The 15,496-nt window shown below is 34.4% G+C and overlaps 1 pseudogene; it reads left to right on the top strand.

The window, feature by feature from the left end:
• Nucleotides 1-366: 366 nt before the first annotated feature.
• LOC107897834 (guanylate kinase 3, chloroplastic-like) lies at nt 367-7,125 on the top strand (annotated as a pseudogene).
• The last annotated feature ends 8,371 nt before the right edge of the window (nt 7,126-15,496 follow it).

The raw sequence follows: 15,496 nt of genomic DNA on the forward strand, positions 1-15,496 counted from the left end.
CGTGTGATAAATTATCTTGCTCGATGTTTGTGAAAAGAACATAGACTATGGTTTAGGGAAAATTCAATATTTTTAGGAAAATTAATAATTAAAAAAACCAATAAATAATCTAGTTAGTCAATTTTATTTTAACGTCTGTTACAAAAATGAACTAAAAACCATAACAGAATATTTTTTTTTGAATAATATAACTGGGCTCTTTATTAATAGAATAAAATTCAATGCCCAAATTAACATTTGGGCTCAGGTCCGACTGCCAATACAAGCAAAACAATAACCTAAATTGGGCATCCCTATTACCTAGTCCATTTCGAAACAAAGATGATAAAATAATAATAAAGAATAAATGATGGAATAAAACAAAAGGAAATCAAAGGGAAATCTCCCAGTCACATCTAACAGCCTGGCCATTTAATGCATTACTCGTCCTTTCATGTCCCAATAACCACGCCTTTGCAGATAGCAATTCCCAAAAATATCAAAAACTTTGCTACCCTTAACGACTCTCTTCTCCTTTCCCATTCATCTTTAATCCAGAGATTCTCTCCATCTTGCCTCTAGGTCTGCTGCTTTGTGGATTGTCATTTCCCCTACCAGGTATGAGTCCTCCCTTCTCTCTAACGCTTCTTTTGCTAGATTATAGGCTTCAATGTTCTTCAATCTATGGATAAACTGGAAAGTGACATCTTGAACCTTGGATTTTCTAGTCTGTATGTCATAAATAATCGCTCCAAGAACCGACTTGTCCATGTCTGTCGATTGGCATTTTTGAATGACTGTTTTCGAATCCCCCTCTATTGTTGCTATTGTTAACCCCATTTCTATTACTAATTTAATGGCATCTAATCCTGCGAGGGCTTCTGCTGCGAATAGAGTGGGGATATCCTTATGTATAACTGACTTTGAGGTTTTTAAAACGCTCGTCTGGTCTCGAACGACTATACTTGAGGTCGATCTATCATTTCTTCTGTCAAAAGCGGCATCAAACTGAACTGTGATGCCCTCTGTCGCCCCAGTATGACCGTTGGCCCTTCTGGTAGAAAAGGTGAGTGTTTTCATTCGGATCCCATCCAGCTCTGTTATGTAACTGCTGACTTTCCTCGCTAAATCCCTAACTGATATGTTCTTCTTTTGATGTACGAGCTGATTTCAGGAATTCCATATGCACCATAACGCACAGCAAAAGGACCGACATTGCTCCATTGTACTCCTTTCAAAAACCTAGGTTAGCCATTCCTAGAAACTTTGATTTCTATGAACTATAGTCCAAGAGAGATTGATGAGATGCCATATTTCACTGATTGCAGGACAAAGTCTAAAGATATGGCTACTGTCTTCCTCTTCGAGTCTACACCGAGGACACCGAACATTTTCTGTTACTTTCTTGAATCTTAGATTTCTAATGAAGGAATGTAGTTTCAGGAGATTCGCCAAACTAGTATCTTAATTTTACTTGGTAGTTGTAAATCCCATAGTTTTCTATAGAAGTTTTTTGTTTCGGGCTGTAATAAATAAATATTAGGATTCAAGCTAGAATAATGTAATAGTTTATAGGCGCTTCTTACTGAGAACTCCCCTGAAGGTTCCTCCATCCACACCTGAAAGTCTATATGTTCTATCTCTGCTAAAGGAATCTTCAAAAATTTTTGCGCTATGTCCGATTGAAAGGTATTGTTGATCAGATCTCGCTTCCAAGTCCTGCTAGTACTATTGATTAAATTCGAAACTAATAATACTTCACTGTTTGTCTCTCTTCTCGGCCTACCAATGGCTTCACACCTAGGAATCCAACAATCAGTCTAGACATCAATCTCAGTCCCTCGTCCAACTTTCCAACACAGCCCATTCTGAATGAGCCCTCGTGCTTCCCAGATGCTCTTCCAAGTATACGAAGGTAACCAACCCAACTATGAGTTTAAAAAGTTTGATTGTGGAAAATATTTGGTTTTAAGAACTCTGGCTAATAATGAACTCGGATTGTTAATAAGGTGCCAACCCTGCTTAGCTAATAACGTAACATTAAATTGGCAAAAATTTTGAAAACCCATGCCTCTATCTTCTTTCAAAGAACACATATTTCTCCAAGAACACCAATGAATTCCTTTCTTCCTGCGCCCCTTTTGCCACCAAAACTTGGCTACAATGCCTTCCATTTCATCACATAATATCTTTGGTAATAAAAAATAGGCCATTAAGTAAGTCGGTATCGCTTGTAAAACTACTTTGATAAGTATCTCCTTTCCACCTTGTAAAACTACTTTGATAAGTATCTCTTTTCCACCTTGAGATACTAATCTCATACTCCCAATTATCAATATGTTGTTTTAGTCTGTCCTTCAATGCTTAAAAAGATTATTTTTTTCCTTCTCCCTACTAAGCTTGGCAGCCCTAAATACCTTTCTAATTCATTGGAGCTCTGAATTCCCAATTGGGTGACCACTATCTGTCTAACTTCCTTAAAGACTGATGATTTTTCAAAATTTACGCACTGACCTGAGCTATTTTTATACTCTCGCAAAATCTGCTTGATTGTACATACTCCCCTTCTTGTTGCTTCTTCAAACAATATGCAGTCATCAGCAAAAAGTAAATGGGACACCCTAGGGCCACTTCTACTAGCTTTGACACCTTTTATAACTCCTTCTCCAGTAGCCATTCACATTAGGCTTGATAGACCTTCCCCACATATCAAAAGTAAAAATGGGCTTAATGGATCTCCTTGCTTAAGTCCTGTTGTTGGATAGAAAATATCTCATTTATTACCATTAACTACTGTTGAATAAGAAACACTAGATATGCATTTCATAATAGATTCAATTCATTTTTGAGCAAATCCTATTCTACTCATGATTTCTTGAATAAAATTCCATTCTACTCTATCATAAGCCTTACTTATATCTAACTTGACTTCCATAAATCCCTTCTTCCCCCTTTCTTTTCTTTTATCGAGTGTAAAATTTCATAGGCCACTAGTGCATTATCTGTTATAAGTCTCCCTGGCACGAATGTGCTCTGTGCTTCATCAATACATTTATCAATAACTCCTCTAAATCTATTTGCTATCACCTTTGCCACAATTTTATAAAACATAGACTAATTGGCCAAAAATGAGTCAGATGAGAAAGATTAATAATCTTTGGGATAAGCACAATCTGGGTTGCATTAATTGGACTAACCTTCATTTCTCCATTCAAATGATTTAGGCAAAAGGAAACAACACCACTCCCAACGATATCCCAACATCTTTGGTAAAAAGGGCTGGAAATCCATCTTTCCCTGGTGCCTTTGTGGACCCCATCTCAAACAAAGCCCCCCTAATTTCCTCTCCCTTGTAAGGCGTTAAAAGCTTACTATTATCTTCATCAGAGATACATCATTTAATACCCAAAAAAAAATGCTCATTAAAAGTAGTCCTCCCTGCTTTGAATAAATTCTCAAAATACACCCGTGTAATGCCCTCCATTTCTCGAACATCTTCCATAACCTCTCCACTATCATTCTGTAGCTTCTTAATCTAATTCTTCCTCCTCCTTTGTGTTGCATGACTGTGAAAAAAAAGCTGTGTTCCTATTGCCAAGTTGCAACCAGTTTAACCGAGCCCTCTGTTCCCAATAATATTCTTCCTTTTCAATTTCAAAGTTTAGCTAAATTTTTGTGTCAATCATGTCAGCCAAATTCCTCTCATCCCTTTTAACTTCTACTAATTTTGATAATTTCTTTGTTAACATCTCCTTTTTCCAATTTCTATTCATTCGTATCTATCCCGCCCACTTTTTCAATCCTATTCTCAAAAAATCAAGCTTTTGCAAAAGATCCCCTATTGCCATTCCCCAAAGGTATTTAACTTCTTCATTAAAAGAGTCTTTTAAAGTCCATGCTTCAAATTTAAAATTAACACCTTTTATCTTGACCTCTTTTTTATGAGCCTCAATCAATAGGGGACAATGATCAGAAAAAGATAACTAGATGTTGAACTATTGCTTCAGGAAACAAAGCCATCCAACTTGCATTAGTAACCCCCCGATCAAGTTGTTCTCTTATATTTGTCTTAGGTAGATTCCCCCTCTCCCAAGCAAACCACCTACCTGAAAAACCCATTTCATTTAGTTGACATTCCTCCAGCGTTTTTCAAAACAATTCCATTCTTCTTTCATCCCTAGGTAAGCCTCACTTCTTTCGAAGCCATACATAATTTCATTAAAGTCTTTGCAAACAAACCAAGGGGTATCTTCATCGTGTTTAAGAGTTTTCAGTGCAGCCCAAGAGTCTTCTGTATCTCAAGTATAAACGGTACCATAAAAGCCCGTAAATCGCCACTTTCCACTGATTTATGCGTCTTCCACGATCACATCAATATGGCTCTTGGAAAAACTTTTAAGAGTGATCGCAATATCGTTTCTCCATGCCATACACAAACCTCTTCTCGTTCCATTCGAATAAACTTCAATTCCATTTTCAAAGCCACAACTTCTTCAAACTCTCTCCATTTGTAAACTACAAAGTTTAGTCTCCATAAAGAAGACTAAATGGGGATTAAAAATCTTCAACGAGTGCCGAAGTCTCCTGATTATTCGAGGTCTCCCCAAACCACGAACATTCCAACTTAAAATTTTGATTGCGTTCGGGCGGCTTGCCTTTTGGCAACCGTCGATAATATTAGATTGTGTTCCTCCACTCTCCTATTTCTGGACAGCACCTTACTGATATCATCATTTTCTGCGGAATTATCATATTCAACTCTAGATCTTTTCTTCCCCTCCTTTCCTATAAGTGTTGGGTCCTCCAAATCATGCTCCATGGAATCATGGAATTGTTTTGACAATACATCCGTCACCCTTTGATTAGAATCTGATAATCCCCCTTCTAAATTGAATCCAAGAACTGGGTCCACAAGTTTTACGCATCTTCTTTTATTTTCCACCCTCCAATACCCACTCCCTCCTCCTTTATAACTTCCCCCACCGTCTCCCACTTTCCCCTCCCCATCCTCCCTTAGCCATATACAGTTCATTGCTAACACTCTTCGAGACTAAGCTCGTAAAGACAAATCCCATCCCATTTTAGCTACTTCCACTCCAAGTGCCATATTTGCTTCGCAAAAGGAATCGCTATAGCCCAATCTTCCACAGAAAAAACAAAATAACGATAATCGCTCATATTTGAAATTGACATATGACCTCCTAGAAAACGAAATCTGCTTCTTCCTTTTTAAAGGATGCCTTACATCAATTTGGACTCTAATCCTCATAAAATTCCTATTCTCCTTACCCAGATTAGATCTATCATATTCCAAAAAACCCCTAAAAATTCCCCATTTGAACAGCCAAACTCTCTGAAAATAACCCAATGGGGACATCATGTATTTGAACCAAAACGGCGTCATAACTAAAGGTACTTGTAGTGGATCCTCTCCCCAAGCCAATTTATAAAGAAGTAACAAATGGTTGTTGAAGTTCCAAGGAGAACACTTAATAACCCTTTCCAAATCCATAATATGAAAAAATTGGAACAGACACCTTTTTTCTCCTAGATATCGGATCTGAACGCCACAAATTGGATGCCACAAATTAGCCAAAGTACTCCTCATTGCTGGAAAGTGAATGACACTAGCGGTTAAGAAACAACCCACAAGTTGGAAAATCTCCCCCCTTCCTTCTCTGTTAAGATCTGGTTGTATTTGAAAAACTTCATCTTCATCATTAATTGAAAGTTGAGCCAGTTCGTTTTCCATCTTTGTAGGTACTATCACAAACTATGCCTTCTGTCTACAATATGCAAAGGATCACATCCAAGAAGCGTCGCCTACACAAAACAAGAACCAAAAAACGAAATCGATAAAACCCTAAACACCTTACCAGATTGACAGACAATAACGTGCCAAGGACGGCAAACTCAATTATAACATAATAATATTTTAGATACTAAATTGGACTATAAAAAATTAAATACCAAAATAAAAAAGTCAATATACTTCACGAGTCAAATAGTGAAAGATGATCTGGAATTGAAAAATAGTCCAAAGAATCGGCCTGATTGGAAGCTTTGGGCTTTAACAGAAGGTCCCTTTACCTTAACCCAAAACCCATGCTTAAAAATTCCCAAAGTAACCCAACGACAATGGAAACCTCTTTCGACTTTCTCGTCTACCTTGTCGATCGGATCTCAACCAAACCAAAATCCTTCTTTCATGTTTCGTAGACTCTCTCCTTTCTTTCACCCAAAACCTCTTTCACTTCTCCTCCCCAACAAACCTACTTTTTCAACATCCCAAGCCGTTCTTTTACACTTCAACCATCAAAATGGCTGATACCCAAAAGTTCTATTCCGTTCCTTCCCTTGACAAAGTCTCTAAACCAGAGTTACTTCGTGCTTTGGAGTCTTCTCTAGCCTCTTCTTTTAGCTCTGACCGAATTTGCTGCGCCCCCAACCCTTTAATCATTGTTATAAGTGGTCCAAGTGGGGTAGGCAAAGATGCAGTCTTCAAAAGACTGAGAGAAGTTAGAGAAAATCTTCATTTCGTTGTTACTGCTACGAGTAGAGGAATTAGGCCTGGTGAAGTTGATGGCTAAGATTACTATTTTGTGTCAAAGGAAGAGTTTTTATCGATGGTTGAAAAAGATGAGCTTGTGGAGTATGCTGTAGTTTATGGTGATTACAAAGGAATACCTAAGAAGCAGATAAGAGAGTTTATGGCAAAAGGGTGTGATATTGTGTTGAGAGTAGATATTCAAGGGGCAGAAACATTAAGGAAGACACTTGGAGATTCTGGGGTGTTCATATTTTTGGTGGCTGAGAGTGAGCTGGCGCTCGTTGAGAGGCTGATTGAGAGGAAGACTGAGAGTAAGGAGGAATTGCTAGTCAGGATTGCTACCGCCAGACAGGAGGTGAAGTTTGTTAAGAGATTCGATTATGTTGTTGTGAATGCACATGGGAAGCTTGAGGAGGCTGTTAATTTGGTGGGGGATCTATCATTGATGCTGAGAAGGCTAAGGTTAGGCAGAGGACGCCATTCATTTGAGATTTTGACTTCTTCACTTTGGTTTCTTTTACTTCTTGTTGAATTCTGTGTTATTGGGAATGGCTAATCTGAATGAAAGAGCAGTCCAATGTTTCATTATGATATCACACCAAGATTTATTACACTTTTTCAAACTGCATGCTGAAATAGAAATTTGTCGAGGTTTCATGTATGTAAGCAGGTCTCGGCTCTTGAGCCCTGAGCTCATTATATTGTAAAGATTTGCATTTTAGGCTAAGTAGTAACTGGGAGTTCCTTTGCTCCATATTCTTGTTTTAATGGCATTGTTAAATCTGGTTGGACGCACTGGCATTCTGCCTAACACGTACCCTTTGAAACTAAGTAGATGTAATACAACTGTTAACGTGTTATGCTGTAAATTAGTTTACAGAATGATGCTTGCTCATTTTAACAACACTGATAGAAAAGTTCAATTTCAGTTGTTTCAGTTGTTGTTAGAGAGATTTATTTTCCCGGAAAAGTTGGCTTTACATGTGCTGTTTCTGAATGTGTCTGTATAATGTTTTGATTGTTTGGGGCATCAGAAAATCACCAAAATGAAAGGTTGACAAGTAGAAAACAATAGTAGGAAGATGCCAAGTTGAGATGATGTGACAGTGTCCTATCAGCAAGGACAACAAGATCCTTCTTCATTCTTTACTCTTTCAACTTGACTGTTCTCTTGTGAGAAGTGCCAGCAGCACAATGACACGATTAAACCCAGTACGCATCTTGATTTCATTTAGTCTAACTGTGCCATTATTTGCTTGGATTTTGGTTTCCTTTTCTCTGAATGAATTGCTTGCTTTGGTCGTCTTGTAATCTTTTTCCTTATTAATGATTGTTCTTGCACTGGCTTAAGTAACAAATCACACTCTTGTTTCTTGAAATGGTTGAAGAGCAATTTAAGATAGATGATGTTCCTTACAAGTAGGAGGTCACAGTTTTTTGCTACCAACTGGACTCATTGATGGTATTGTGCAGCTTCTTGGTAGTTAAACTTTGTTGTATTTTGTTGATTCAAACTCTAAACTAGTATGAGATTTAATTTTCTTACCTTTGGCCTCAAAAGTTCTACCAGTCTGCATTTCAATTTTCGTTTGTAGACTACTAATATCTTTCTGGCTCAAATGTGTTGTTTACTTGCTATCATTCGGTCTGAATAGAAATACCGTCATTGACCAAGGTTTATCGTTTAGGACGGTGTTAATATGATTCTATCTGATCCACTGGTTGAAATAGTTCAATTGAGATTTGGTGTTCTGTAAGATTCAGTAGATATCATAGGATCAAATATTTTGTGAATAGGTTGAATTGATAAATTAAAAAAAGAAAAATCAGTTTTAGTTCTTTCAAAAAAAAATTATTTTAAAATTTTGCATGCGATTTGCTTTTTAAATTTTTAGATTTGTATTAAAAGTTGTTCCCTTTAGTTCATAGATTTAGGGTTAGTATTTTGCTAGTATCATTTTTTATCAAATATTAGTTTTAAACTTTACAATAGAAATATTAAAAAAATAAATATTAGCAATATTTAGTAACATAAAATAATTTATATATTTTTATTTATGATATATTTAGTCAAAAAAAATGATGTTAATGATATATAAAATTCATTTATATTTTTTTGAGTATTTATTCATAATTTATTAAGTAAATAAAAAATAATGTGTAAAAATTATTTAATTATAAAACTATGTAATTTTATAATAAATAAAGTATATTAATTACAAAAACGCATGCGACACATAAATTTATATTAATAGGTAGAGTGGTGTGTCTAATAAACTGAAAATTTAACTATTGAAAAATTAAATACTTAATCTTTATTACTAAAATTAATAAATGTTGAATTTATATTAGAAAATTATTTGGTAAATTAATAAATAATATACTGGGAATATATTAATGTTGGCTTATAAAAGTAAATATTGGTTTTTAAAAATATTATTTTTAATTTTAATTTTATTAATATACTATTTTATATTATTTCAAATCTTTAATAAAATAAAATAAATATAATATTTTCTATCTTATGTAATAAGCTGCTATCTACCTACTTCTTATTCAACACTTTTTTGTTAAAAATTTTGTATTAAGTAAAAAATTAAAATGATTATCAAAAACATTTAAAATATTAATTGTTCAAAGGTTTTATTTTCAATGAAATGAAATTTTTCAATGATTTATCGAATACACCCTAACTAAATAGTCAACCAAGTTTAAAGATGTTTGTTTTGATCCCCATTTTCTTAAGTCACTTTAGTTAAAATACCTTTGGTTGCCAATAACCTCTTAACCTAGTGACAAGAGTATTATGTTATTGTTGTAAGAGTTTGCATTCTGTAATGACTTGGTTTCCAGTGTTGTCGGAAAATTCGGTTTCAAAATCCCGTTTTTGTAAATCGTGCCTATAAATATTTAATAAAAAATATTTATGAAGTTATTATATAGGTGAATTGAATTTTGGATAAGTAATTTAGTCAAATTAGTGATTAATTAAGGTTCAAAGGCTAAATTGTAAAGTCCAACAGTTTTGAGGACTTAAATTGCAATTAATCTATGGTCTAAAATAGCAATTAGACCATACTAATATACATGCTAGTGGACGGTAAGAATTATGGGCCTATTAAATTGATTAAATAAAATTTGTTAATTAAATCAAAGTAAATATTCTATACATATAATTGAAGTAGTGAGAGGAAAAGATGAAAGTTATCATCTTCTTCTTCCAAGCACCGAAACAAGGGAAAGAAAACTTAAGGAAAACTTCAAAGTATTCGATCCTAATTTGGTATGTATAATTTAGTAATTTTTATGATTTTGATGTTATGGGAGCTTGATTTAGCTAGCCATGTACTAATTTGTAAAATTATTAAAGTTTTAGAAAGTTTTCATGGTTGATTTCCTGAATTTTAGGTATTAAATTGATAGATTTTAAGCTTAGATGTGAAAAATGACTAAACTGTAAAGCTTAATTGATAGTCTCATGCATTAGGGAATAAACTAAATAAATTGTAAAGTTCACTATAGAAATGAAAAATAAGAGGTTCCTAATGAGTAATAGTGAAATTAGAATTGAATTTGGAGCTTTAAATTGAAAGTTGATTAGTCCTAGTTTTAGGAACTAAATTGAATAAATTATAAATTTTGCATAAATTGATAATTTATTGTGAATTGGCTGAATATTGATAATGTTGTATGTTTATGTTAATCCGTAGCTAACATCGGCCAGGATTCGTTAAGAGGGAAAGAAAAATCTAAAGTTGTCGATGAGTAGCTCAAGATTTCTAGTTTGTATTTTTATGATTTGGGACTAAATTAATTGCTGCACTTTCATATAATTTTTCATTATCTATTGTTGAGGTGAGTTATTGAATATTATTTGAACTGATTTAATGTGTTTGAGATTGATTCTAAATAAGGACTAAATTGAGTACAGTATAGAACTTAGAAATTACTTGATATTTTATAATTGACATAGAATTGCATTGAGAGATGTTATATAAGTTACGGAATTGTGATATGTTGATTGATATGTGATTATTAAATTGTATATAATGTATTGGAAATGGAATACTCTATTAGTTGTTTGAATCAAGTCGGATATAGTTGACATGCCACAGGGTCAGAGTATTGAATAAAACCATCATTGCCGGGAAATCCGGGATGGTAAATATTATGCATTGAGTAATCATTTCTAGGAAACCTGAGGTGAAGAATTGATTGAATTGAGATAACCATTTTTCTCGAGCAATCCAAGATGATATTATATTTTGTTATATTGTCATTGTTGCCGGGCAACCTAGGGTGACGAATCTACATATCCGTTTTGAGTCTGTCTTGGTTAATAGAGTTATAAACAAAAGAACTGTTTAATCAATATGTGATATGATATATGTCATGAAAATTCAATATGTTGAATGAAATGAAAACGAACCCTAGGCTGAATGTGTATTAATGAGTCAATAGACTCAAGAATGATGTTAAATGTATTATTAAATGGGATGTATATGATTATACACGCATACTAAAGGTGAAAAAATGTGATTGTAATTATACATAGTGAATGAAACGAACCTAAAGGCCTATAAAAAGGTTTAGAATTTGATAAAATTATTTGTATAATCATTAGTTTGGCATGTAAAGTGGTTGTGTATGTGCCATTAGGTAAATGAAAATGTTATACATGAAATGGTATGATTTGATTTGGAATTGAAAGTGTGCATGTTGTATATGTATATTTATTATATCTTGAATCATAGATTTACCACTGAGCGATTTGCTCAGTGCTCGATTGTGTTTTCTACATGTTCAAATAAAGTAGATTCTCGGTAGATCAAGGAGGGGTCATCTTAGCATCCAGAAATTGAATCTGACTCAATAAAGTTGGTGTATTTTTTATTTTGTAAGAGTTTGGCATGTACTTACCTAGTTGAGTCACTTTGGGTATATCTTTATGTCTATATGAACTCAAGTATCAAATTTGTATAGTATTGTTATATGCTCATAAGTAAATTATATGTTTGTGATAATGCTACATTCGTAATTGATTTTGATGAATTTGGCATGGTTGACAAAGGCTATATTTAGTATACTAGACAACCTATTTGAAAATGTTAAGGCTTAATATATTTTTGTATCATGGTAATGTTAAATATGTTTTGAGTGGTTGAAGTTAGCATGGTTTAGCTGGATGTTGAATTGAATATGTGCATTTTTTGAATGGATGAAAATGAAGGTCAAGAGTCTTAGATTTTGCAGAAACAATATATGACATACGATGTCAAACGTACCATGTCATGATGAGAAATAACCTCTGATGTCATGGCAAAACGAGGAACTCCATCATCTTAACGAGGCCAATGTAGTAAGAGGCGTCGCAATGTCAAATTGCCTGACGTCCTGACGTGACATACTATTTGGTGACATCAACCTTGTATTTTGAATGTTTCACAATTTAGTCCTGATTCAATCTCGGGTCAGCTTTAAGGCTTTCATAAGCTCGTATAAGACCCCGAAATGATTATATATTGTATTGTTTGCACATAATTCTTATGGTAGCATGCTTTTTAATGTGAATTCAAATTAAATTTTATAGGAGTTACTCTAGTAATGAATGTGACACTCCGTAGCTCAAACCCGACGATCTGGTCGAGTATAAAGTGTTACAAGTTCGATCCCAAGAAACTCTATTCCCCACCCCAATTTAAAAAAAAAGATAAAAAAATATCTTTGTTTACTTAATGGAATGTTGATATTATAAATATTATCAACTTTAATATATTATTTAAAAAATACATAATGCCATTAAATTTAAGAGATAATTAAAAATATACAATGTCAATTTGTTCTTGATTATTTTTTACATGTGAAACATATGAGTTTATATACAATATTTTCCTTTACCATTGTATGCCTTTGCTTAAAAATTCTAAACTTGCACTTTTCATATTTAATTTAAGTATAAATAAATTAATCAATCAACCCAAATACTACCCCATTCAAATTGAAATTAGCTGTCACACTTGGTTTCCACTAAGTCCAGAAATTAAAAAATTCTTGAGGGGGCAAATTGAAAGAAGTCATAAGTTGGCAGTCTCTACTGGAAAGCCAAGAGAAGATAGTAAATTATTTAGACTTGGTTGAAATCCAATGTCAGTTTGGTTAGATTCAAACTAGTTGGTTCTTTAGTGGGAGACATAATGATTGTCAATTGATGGATTTTACACAGTTGAAGACCGTGCGAGAAAGGCTATAAATAGCTGAGAGGTGACTTCCAAGAGAGGATTCATCTCAACTCTATTTCATTTTCTCCTCTTCTACATCTTCTTCCTTAGTTTCTTCGAAAAAGAGATGGTTATGGGAAACTTTGCATGGAGCGATGATCATGAGGGTTGAGTCGAAAAAGTAGAAAATCTAGTAAGTTGGAAAGATTCTAATTCACTCTGTTACAGTTAGATTAAGAAAATGAAGATAAGAATTTATAGAAAACCTTTTAAGGGATTTTGCATGATTTAGGGAAAAAATTGAGTTTTAAGCTGTGAATACTAAGTTTAATTCGTGATTTTCGTTATCATGCTCAGTTTTCAGGAGGATGGAAGCTCTTGCATTTGAGATAGCTAAGTTGATAGGGTGAAGAAGCATCAGGTGAGTTTCTATACTCTAACCTTGGAATGCTATGTGGCTGGCATAATTCTGAAATAATGTATTAATCCTGTTGATTTCGTATGCCAAACATTCATAAGATTTGTTTGATAAATAGTATTCACCAGGTAATTCAGTATGCATGTAGAATTTAGAATATCATGTTTAAAAAGGATAACGTACTCTATGTTGGTATGTAAGTGAAATGCATATAGTGTATAATGATAACATGATAAATATCGAAGGATTAGAAAAAGTTAGGATTGGGAAAAGGGGGTGATTCTGTTAGATACCATCATACGGTGATGCTAAGTGCACCCGTGATGTATAAAGCTCCAGACCTTATAGAGGGGATATTGCGGTGATCAAGCATTAAGGTTAGGATAGCAATATGAAGGACAGGGTGAAGGAATAGATAAATTGGAATTCTATTAAGATTCCATCATCTAGGATTATTGGTAGCAAATCATGATTTACAAAGCTTCAGGCCTTGCACCGGGGGGAAAAGGAGGGACACTTTGGTGTTCGGGAATCAAGGTGGATACGAGATAAATTGATATTGATAGTTATAAGGTTCCCTAGAGTAACATCGTAACGGAGATTAGCAGGCTCTATGGGGTGACACTACGATGGCGGCAAAGTCCTTCATGGTGACCCAATAAGAAGTAGTCACTAGAATTGACGCACTAGTGGTGTATGCACATACAAACGAAAGATGGTTTAACTAAGGACCATAGATAAGGATCCTCCATTAAGAACTACCAGAGGGTTCTCAAACAAATCCTGTAAGCTATAGATTCAACATAAAGTATGTCGATTGGTCTACAAGGAAAAGAGGGGTTAGTTAGAACCCATTAACAAAGAAGGTTACATCGGGTGATAGATATGTCTGTCAAGACTATTCAATTTCAAGGGGAACAACCATTGAGAAAGTATCATCCAAATGGCTAGATTCATAGGGAACCAACATAAGTGAGGAATCGTGAACATATATGGTCTCTCTGATGATAGTTGTTGAGTACGGAAGGTCTAAGCAATCCACAATAATCGGACATGTCACACTTGCGAGTGTAGTATCTTGAATAAGGTGGATCATAAAGAAGTAATCCAACCATTATTTGTCCCAAGTGGGACTTCATCTGTCAGGGTGGTAAGAGACCTCAATAGTTTATCAGCAAATGGGATGTCAGCAAGTCCTTCAAGATTACAGTAAGATAAGGAGTCTGCCATGGACTAAATAGATTTAGAATGACCACCAATAGGGAAAATACCCAATGAATTTTAGGAGGATAAGCATAATGGACCACCTTGTAGATATAGCGTGGAAACAAGAATCCAAACTAAAATAAGGAAGAAAGGAAGAACCCAAGTAAAAGAAGGGTGAAGTCCGCAAAATGCGATGAGTCGTCCAAGTAACTAACGAATTGGTTAAAAGGGGTTGGTAGGATAATTCAAGAAAAGATCACTTAATGATGTATCCATCAACATTTAAGATTGGAGACAAGTCAGAAACCACCAGATCGGGTTGAGAGAAATTTCCCAAAACGATGAGAGAATTTATTTGCATTTAGTTTCTATTTAAACCCCTGTAAGATGGAGTCTATTTTCGTGTAATGAAGAAACTTACTAAGTTCATCAAAACTTATAAAGGTTTGACTTGTGATTGTAGGACTTGTCTACTAAGGAACTCGAGAAATTCAAGGATTTGACACTGATTCAGTGTCGAGCTCATAGGAAAGGGGTACTATGGGAGGTTTTGCCTTGAGGTCCATTACATTGTAAATATGTAAATCCCTTAGAGTCCGGAGGTGAGACAGTGAAACTTTGGATTAAAATTAGTGTCTTTATTGAATTTTTTAAAATAACTAGGTAATACAGTCTGATTTTAAATAGCAAGATCTAAGTTTATACATCCATCCAGTTCAGTTGTGAAACTTTATACTCGGAGTCGGTGAACAGGTCAGGTAAGGGTGTTACAAATTTAGTGGTATCAGTATAAGGTTTAGTTAGTTCTTTAGACGTAGTAATTGGGAAAAGTACCCATTATGTGCATGATGATGATCTAGCTAAGTCCCTCAAGTCCTTATTTAATTAAGTTGCTATGTACTGAGTTTGTAAATATGATGGCCTAAAATGGCGAGAAAAAAATAGAGTAAAAGTAAACGAATAAAGAGAAAGACATGAAGTAAGGATAAATAGATAAATTGATTGGAAAATATAAGTGCTAGAGAAAACAAAATTTTATTAAAGAAGAGAAACAAAAAGGTAAAGTGTCATTATTCACTGAGGGAACTACCGCCTTAAGAGAGTCTTCGCCTCCTTCCAAAAATG

Source organism: Gossypium hirsutum, chromosome A10 (genome assembly GCF_007990345.1).
Source record: "Gossypium hirsutum isolate 1008001.06 chromosome A10, Gossypium_hirsutum_v2.1, whole genome shotgun sequence".
NCBI classification, from domain to species: domain Eukaryota; kingdom Viridiplantae; phylum Streptophyta; class Magnoliopsida; order Malvales; family Malvaceae; genus Gossypium; species Gossypium hirsutum.